Source organism: Scyliorhinus canicula, chromosome 15 (genome assembly GCF_902713615.1).
Source record: "Scyliorhinus canicula chromosome 15, sScyCan1.1, whole genome shotgun sequence".
Classification (NCBI taxonomy): Eukaryota; Metazoa; Chordata; class Chondrichthyes; order Carcharhiniformes; family Scyliorhinidae; genus Scyliorhinus; species Scyliorhinus canicula.
In genome coordinates this window covers 140,629,828-140,638,439 of record NC_052160.1, presented here as the reverse complement: position 1 = coordinate 140,638,439, position 8,612 = coordinate 140,629,828, and the positions used below count along the sequence as shown (strand labels likewise).

The window sequence follows — 8,612 nt, the reverse complement described above, 5'->3', positions numbered from 1 at the left end:
GACGTGTCTGTGATTCATGTTAATTCTGTTAAAGCCCCCTCACACTTTCTCAATGTGCCTCCTTTGTGCATGTTGATCAGATCAGCCAATTGGAACTTCCATTCATCTCTGTCTGTCATTGATCAATGGCAGAGGCCTAACTCTGAATGCATGATTTGAACAACAGTCCATCCCTAGCCTCTGCAGTCTCTTGACAGGGTGGAAGAGAAATATTTTAATTGTGGTTTTTTTAATTGTAAAATTATTTCTCTCTCTCTATGCACCTTTTTAAGTGAAAAGAATGTTGGGGGATTTTCTGTCTCTGCCCAGCTGTGAGACAGCTTGAAACTGCTTCTTGTTCCTGTCCTTTGCTCCTCTCTCTCTTGCAGCACTCTTCCTCCCCCCCCCCCCCCCCCCCCCATAAATTAACCTGCTGTGTCCCTTCTCCCTTGTTGTGACTTGAAAAGCTTCCTCTGGCCACTGTCTTCATTCTTTTCCTGCTGCCCCAATGTGTGTAGAAATATTTCCCTACTGTTTCCACCATGCTGTTCACTGGGATGAAAGGGAATGTCAATCTAACGTGCCCCTCGCTGCAATGCATGGCTTGTTTGCTCTGCCCTCCTCAGTCTCCCCTCCACCGCACATTGCAAGGGTTAACTACATTTAACATGCATTCGAGGAAGACAAAGTATGGCAGATGCAATGTACATCTTACAGCGGAGTGAACAAATAAATGAGGATGTTAACCCATGCATTAATATGAATGCCCTGTTTTGGTTGTCCGTTCTCTAACTCGTGTATGATATTTTAAACAATGCCGTAAAGTAGCATCAAAAGCCTTGTTCTGTAATTCCAGCACGTTGTCACAGATGTCGTAAATCACCACATATCAATGGGCATTGGTGAAAACTGCTGGTTAGTTGCTGACCATTTGGTACAATTAGGCCCTCAGGCTGGCATATCATTAGAAAATTAGATCATTTTTTTCATTGGATGTTTACAGTTTTTGCCGTTCCTGTGGACATTTTTACACAAGAGTTTTGCATCAAAATTCAACCAAATTAATTTTGACAGCCATTTTCGTGGGTAGTCTTGGGGTATCTGCATATTAAAAAGGCAATCCTCCACAGCTGTGCATATACCTCTTGGGATAGAAAGGGAAGTAGCAAATAGAATGCAGATGATACCAGTTAGTGATGCTTACAGAAATAGCATTGTCTAAATATTAATTCTGTTTCGCTACGGAAGGCTTCGCTCTCTTAAAATATCTCCATATTGCCAGACTCATTCACTAAATACAATGCATTGAATGTGGTATATGTCTGAGCTTGAGGGACATGTTCTTAATCGTACTTGATATTTAAAAGGTGTATTTTTTTAATATTTCAGAGCTGTAAGGTTGACTGCCTGTAATATGGTATCCTGACAGTACTGAAGAACGTAACGTGGAAATACAGTGCTGTGACTATTGCGTGCTGAGATGGTATTTCTTCATACTGTGACCACTCCGTTGTTGGAAGAAGATTTGAGAATGTCTAAGTAAGTACAGATGCTTTCTGCAAGATGATGTGCGCAGACAGCAACCCAAGCATTACTTATTTTCCTCATTTTCCCTTTCCTATGTTGAGGAATATGATCAGCCAGAGCCCTGTCAAGGATTAGAAATGTGATTTGCACTTTAATTGTTCCAGAAAATGTTTGTGGCAATTGTGGTGAGTTTTTATTTTGACCCTTTGCTTGCGCGTTGTCCTTATTAATCCTTGGTTTGTTTTCAAATTTTCTCACCACCTTCCTCCAGGAGTCACTGCCTCGTGATCTACACTGCCAACCATCCCTTAATATCTTGGTCAAGTGAGCAGTCTTTGGTGAACCCAGGCAGTAGTTGTTAGAATCATAAAACCATAGAATTTACAGTGCAGAAGGAGGCCATTAGGCCCATCAAGTCTGCACCGGCCCTTGGAAAGAGCACCCTACCTAAGCCCACACCTCCACCCTATCCCAGTAACCCCACCTAATCTTTTTGGACACTGAAGAGGCAAGTTAGCATGGCCAATCCGCCTAATCTGCACATCTTTGGAGTGTGGGAGGAAACCGGAGCACCCGGAGAAACCCACACAGACACGGGGAGAATGTGTAGACTCTGCATAGACAGTGACCCAAGCCGGGAATCGAACCTGGGACCCTGGAGTTGTGAAGCAACAGTGCTAACCACTGGGCTACCGTGCCACCCAACACATTTGAAGGGAATTTTTAAAAAAAAGTTTAAAGTACCCAATTCATTTTTTCCAATTAAGGGGCAATTTAGCGTGACCAATCCACCTACCCTGCACATCTTTGAGGTTTTTGGGGTGAAACCCACGCAAACATGGGGAGAATCTGCAAACACCACATGGATAGTGACCCAGAGCCGGGATTGAACCTGGGATCTCGGCGCCGTGAGGCGGCAGTGCTAACCACTGCGCCACCGTGCTGCTAGTTGAAGGGAATTTAACTGACTAGTCTGTCCTGTATATTTTTTTCCACTTGCGCAATTTCCAGCAGTGGTCACTGTGGAGATCCCAGCAGTCTGATGAATTTTCCATTCTGCAACCTATTTGCGGAGTCTGTTTCCAATTGCAGTGGGCTAGAAATCTCCAGGAATCAAATCGAGAACCTTCTTGTCTCCATAACTAAAGTTTAATCACACAATGATTTCTCCTCATCTCATGCTTGAAATTTTGCTAATATTTTGATTTTCAGTTATTGACCCACTTGCCGGAGGGGATAATGTTTTATCTATCAGTTCTATTAAAACCTCTCATCATAAGCCTCTATTCAGTCACCTGTATTCCTTGGAGAACTGTCCAAACTTTTCCAATCTCTCCATGCGACTGAGGCCCCTCCCCATGAACGCCTCCTCTGTGCCCTTTGAGACCTGTACATCTTTCCTAAAGTGTGGTGCCCAGAGTCATCCACAATATTCCAGCTGATTTATAAAGTTCTAACTTGCGATTTCTAGATTTTATTCTGTTCCTCTGTTTATAAACCCAAGTAATCCATTTATTTGACATTTCAACCATCATACCAATTCGTTCTGCCACCTTTCAGGATTTCTCTATCTAGATATCAAGATCAATACTCATCTATACTGTTCCAAATTGTGCCATTATGGTATACTGGCTTTATGTATTAGTCACCCCAAAATACATCTCTTCTCCACTTTGAACTCCATGGACCATTTTGCTTTCCTGTTTATGGTACCTTGAAGCTTATAGTTATTCTCATCACTTATCTACTATTTTACCATGTTTCCTATCATCTGCAGACTTTATAATGATATTCCCTTCACCCAAGTCAAGATTGCTTATAAAAATTGAAAAGGGAAATGGACCCAAAACTGCCCATTGGGTAGCATCACAGCAACCAATCACCTAGACGGAAAAACACCAATCCTTTGCTTTCTGTTGCTGAAGCAATTTTGTATTCATATTGCCACTTTCCCTTAATTCCATTGACTTCTCCCTTCTTAATAATCCACCGGTATGGCACTTTGTCAAACACTTTCTGATAGTCCATATACAACATCAGCTGGTTGTACTACCTTATTCCACCTTCTCACCGGGCAGCACGGTAGCATAGTGGTTAACGCTGTGTCTTCACAGCGCCAGGTTCCCAGGTTCATTTCCCTGCTGGGTCACTGTCTGCAGAGTCTGCACGTTCTCCCTGTGTCTGTGTGGGTTTTGTTGGGTGCTCCGGTTTCCTCCCACAGTCGAAAGACGTGCAGGTTAGGTGGATTGGCCATGATAAATTGTCCTTAGTGTCCAAAAAAGGTTAGATGGGGTTATTGGGTTAAAGGGATAGAGTTGAAGTGAAGGCTTAAGTGGGTTGGTGCAGACTTGCTGAGCTGAATGGCTTCCTTCTGCACTGTATGTTCTATGTTCTCTGTTAGCTCATTGAAGAATTAAATCAAATTAGTCAAATATATATTCCATGTTAGCTCTCCTTAATTAAAGTTTATTTTATCCTGAACATGGTTTCTAATAACTTCCCTACCACCAGTGTTAGGCTGACAGGCCTGTAGATTTCTGGTTTACCCCTGTTCCCTTACATGGCTGGTAGGTAATGTTATCAGCCCCGCCATTACTCCTGCATCCAATGAGGTTTGAAAAATTGTGAGTACTGCTCTGCCATTTCTACCGTTGCTTCTTTCAGCAACCAAGATACATTCCATCCTGTCCAGATGACTTGCCAACTTTGAGTAATGCTAATCTATTTTTGCTGCACATTTTCTCAACCATTATGATCCTGTCCAAAGGTCCCAGGCCTTTTTCAGTGTGACTTTCACATCATTCTCTCCTTTGTGAAGACAGGTGCAAAGTCCTCATTTAATAGAGTAGCCGTAGTCCCTTGTCTGTACATGAAGAGCTTTCTCTTGCCTTTAATGGGCCCAAATTGTAGCTACAAGCAAAACACTGCAGATGCTGGAAATCTGAAAAAACCCAGAAAATGCTGAAAATACTAAGCAGGTCAGGCAGCTTGTGTGGAGAGGGAGCGTGTTCATGTTTTAGGTCAATAACCCTTTCATCGGAACAGTTCTGGCGAAAGATCGTTGACCTGAATCATTAACAGTTAATCAGTGCACTTCACCTGTCCATAAAATTTCAGCCTTTAACGTTTTGGGGTTCAATTTATTGTTGCCTACTAATCACTTTTTTTTACTTCCTGTACTTTCCATAACCTTCCTGCTTATTAACTAAATCTTCCTGCTGACATTTGTCATAAGCCCTTTTCTGTTTTATTTAAACTTTTACTTTTCTTCTTACCCAGGGTTCATTAGCTTTCAGTACCTTTTTCCTTGAAAATAATATGTCCAGTTTGTGTCTGCATCCTCTCTTCCCTGAATGCCTGAATTATCCGGCAATCACCGTTTCCAGTCTACCCGTGCAGGATCCCTTCTTAAATCTGTAGTAAGAAGTCTTGCAACACCAGGTTAAAGTCCAACAGTTGAGGAAGGAGCTGCGCTCCGAAAGCTCGTGTTTGAAACAAACCTGTTGGACTTTAACCTGGTGTTGTAAGATTTCTTACTGTGCTCACCCCAGTCCAACGCCGGTATCTCCACATCATAAATCTGTAGTGGTATTGTTGCTGGACTTGTAACCCAGGGCCACAGGCTTAAACTCTGGGGACCTGTGTTCAAATCGCAGCATGACAGGTGGTGGAATTTAAATTCAATAAAGCTCTGGATTTTTAAAAGATATTTTTATTCAGTTTTTTACCATTTTATACATAATACAAAACAACACAACCAACAGAGTAAACCCCGCCCCCCCCATTCACACTTACCTTCCCCTGTAACCGACCTTCACCCTTCCAAAGACCTAAACCCCCCCCCTTAGCAACTAATGGTGACCAGCTGTTTGGAATACACAAACGGCTGTCATCTTCGGTAAAATGCCTCAATTGGGGGGCAGCACGGTGGTGCAGTGGGTTAGCCCTGTTGCCTCACGGCGCCGAGGTCCCAGGTTCGATCCTGGCTATGGGTCACTGTCCGTGTGGAGTTTGCACATTCTCCCCGTGATTGCCTGGGTTTCACCCCCACAACCCAAAGATCTGTAGGGTAGGTGGATTGGACGCGCTAAAGTGGCCCTTAATTGGAAAAAATGAGTTGGGTACTCTAAATTTATTTATAAAACAAATAAAATAAATTCCTCAATTGCTCCCCTCACAGTGCACTTGACTTTCTTTTTTTTTATGAATTTAGATTACCCAATTATATTTTCCAATTAAGGGGCAATTTAGTGTGGCCAATCTACCTACTCTGCACATTTTTGACTTTCTTGAGGTATAGGAGCTCTATCAGATTTCCGAGCCACACCTGAGGCACTAGACGGAGAAGCTGACCTCCAGGCAATCAGCGAGCCAAAAGCCGGAACATCGGCCCCCGTGCCCGTCTGCAGCTCCGGCGAGTCCAACACCCCAAATATGGCCACCAAGGGACAGGGCTCTAGCTGAATTTTCAGAATCGGCAACATAATGTTAAAGAAGGATACCCAGAAACCCGCAAGCTTGGGACTCGTCCAAAACATATGCTCGTGGTTGGCCGGACCCCCTGCACAGTGCTCACACTTGTCCTCTACCCGTTCAAAGAACCGACTCATCCTGGACCTAGTCAGGTGAGCCTTAAACACTACTTTAAGTTGTACTCAGCCAAGCCTCGCACACAAAGACGTGGAGTTCACCTTCTGTAGGGCCACACTCCACGCCTCATCATCTAAAACAGGCCCCTAACGCCTCCCCCAACTGGGCCTTAACCCACTCAACTGATACCGAGTCCTCTGACTTAATCCATCCATGAATACGGAAAATACTGCCTCCGACCCTGTGAGCAAAAGAACCCTCTCCATTAACGAGGTTTGCGGCGCTATGGGGAATGTCGGTTAGATCTGTTTCACAAAATTGCGAACTTACAAGTGTCTGAATGAGTCAGATCGTGAGAGCCCAAACTTCTTTGACAGATCGTCTAAACTGACAAACTGCCCCTCCAGGAGCAGATCCCGATCCTCCCCCCCCCCCACCAGGGAATGTGGCATCCAACCTCGCAAGCTCGAACATCTGACTCTCACAAATCGGAGCCAGCTTCGACACAGCCTTTAATTTCAAATGTTGTCGAAATTCTCTCCATATCTTCAAGGTGGAGACAACTACTGGATTTGAGAATGGGAGTGTGGCCTCCGCTAATGCCCCCGCCCCAGACCCTCTACGCAACTTTGATTCCATCTGCACCCACGTGGCTCTTGGATTTAAAAGTCTAAAGATAACCAAGAAACCGTTGTCGCTTGTCACAAAAATTCATCTGGTTAAATTACTTCCTTTGGGAGAAGGAAATCTGCAACCCTTACCTGGTCTGGCCTACATGTGACTCTAGACCCACAGCAATATGATTGACTCTTAAATGCCCTCTGAATTGCCTTCAGTTGTTTCAAATTTTTTTAAAACCTCAAAGGAGTGAAGATGGACAGACTACCCGGCACCAACATAGGCACTGGAAACAACAATGCCAAACTCAGCCCTGCCTACCTTGCAAAGAATTTTTGTTATTATTGGGGACTTTTGCCAAAATTAGGAGAGCTGTCCCACAGACTAGTCGAGCAACAGCCTGACATAATCATATTGATGGAATCACACCTTACAGACAATGTCCCAGGCACCACCATCACCATCCCTGGATGTATCTTGTCCAACCAGCATCAGGTCAAACATAGGCAAGGAAACCTCCTGCTGATTACCACGTACTGTCCATCCTCAGCTGGTGAATCAGTACTCCTCCATGTTGAACACGACTGTGCCAAGTGGATGATCCATCCCGCCTCCTAGAGGTCCCCAGAATCACAGGTGCCAGTCTTCAGCCAATTTGAAACTGCAAAGGCTACAGGCCCTGACAAAAATCTATCAGTAGTACTGAGAATGTGCGCACCAGAACTAGCTGTGTCACCTAGACGAGCTGTTCCAGTACAGCTACAACTTTGATATCTACCCAGCAATGTGGAAAATTGCCCAGGTATGTTGTGTACAAAAAAGCAGGACACATCCAACTCAGCCAATTATCCCATCAGCCTACTCTTGATCATCAGTTAAGTGATGAAAGGAGTCATTCGCACTTCCTGGAAATTCCCCTAAAAGTCACACATCATCCTGATTTTGAAATATATCGCTGTCTTCACTGTCACTGAGTCAAAATCCTGGAACTCCCTTGCTAACAGCACTGTGGGTGTACCTACACCACATGTATTGCAGCGGCTCACAAATGCAGCTCACCAACACCACCTTCTCGAGGGCAATGTGGGATGGGCAATAAAAGCTGGCCTACCCAGTCACGCCCTCATCCATTGAATGAATATTAACAAAATATTAACTCTTCCGTAGCTGAGCATATTATCTTAATAATAATAATCTTTTATTGTCACAAGTATGAAGTTACTGTAATCTTGATGTTATCTTTTCTCTTTCTGTAACTGCATCAAAATTTATTTTGTGATCACTTATTAGTTTGCTGATCTCCTCATGTAGCACATTTCACTTTGCCTAATCCATTTTCCAGAACTAGATCCAGCACTGCTTCCTCCCTTGTTGAATTGGATTAATTTCCGTTTGCGTTTCACAGCCTATAACACTGTTTGTCCTAGTCTATATTAGGATAGTTAAAGTCTCACAGCACCGAGGTCCCAGGTTCGACCCCGGCTCTGGGTCACTGTCTGTGTGGAGTTGGCACGTTCTCCCCGTGTCTGCGTGAGTTTCACCCTCACAACCCAAAGATGTGCAGCCTAGGTGGATTGGCCACGCTAAATTGCCCCTTAATTGGAAAAAATGAATTGGGTACTCTAAATTTAAAAAAAAGGATAGTTAAAGTCCCTTAACATTATCGCACTGCTTTTTAAATTTGCCATCAATATGCTCATCTGTGCCTTCAAGGTATGGAGCTCCCTTTTATCTACTCGATTTGAGCATCAACCTTGGTGCACCCCCTTACTGAATCGTTCAGTCTGACATTCCCCAAGTTAGCCATTCTTTCAGGCCTATAAAATGCAATTGCAATCTTGGAGCCAGTCAGGGTTTTTTAAACTGCTCACTTCATAGCTCTCCAAAATCATTTAAAA

General features: G+C 43.8%; 1 protein-coding gene across 3 annotated transcripts in view; it reads left to right on the top strand.

Annotated features, from left to right (window-relative positions):
- The first annotated feature begins 1,368 nt into the window (after positions 1-1,368).
- The window catches only part of LOC119978430 (ubiquitin carboxyl-terminal hydrolase 49-like), a 48,954-nt gene continuing 41,710 nt past the window's right edge, over positions 1,369-8,612 (top strand). For 2 of the 3 annotated variants that reach the window (XM_038820065.1, XM_038820063.1), the window contains exon 1: positions 1,369-1,518. The gene's annotated coding sequence lies outside the window, so the exon portion shown is untranslated. Of the gene's footprint in view, positions 1,519-5,800; positions 6,132-8,612 lie in introns of all 3 variants that reach the window. The other variant, XM_038820064.1, reaches the window with a different exon arrangement.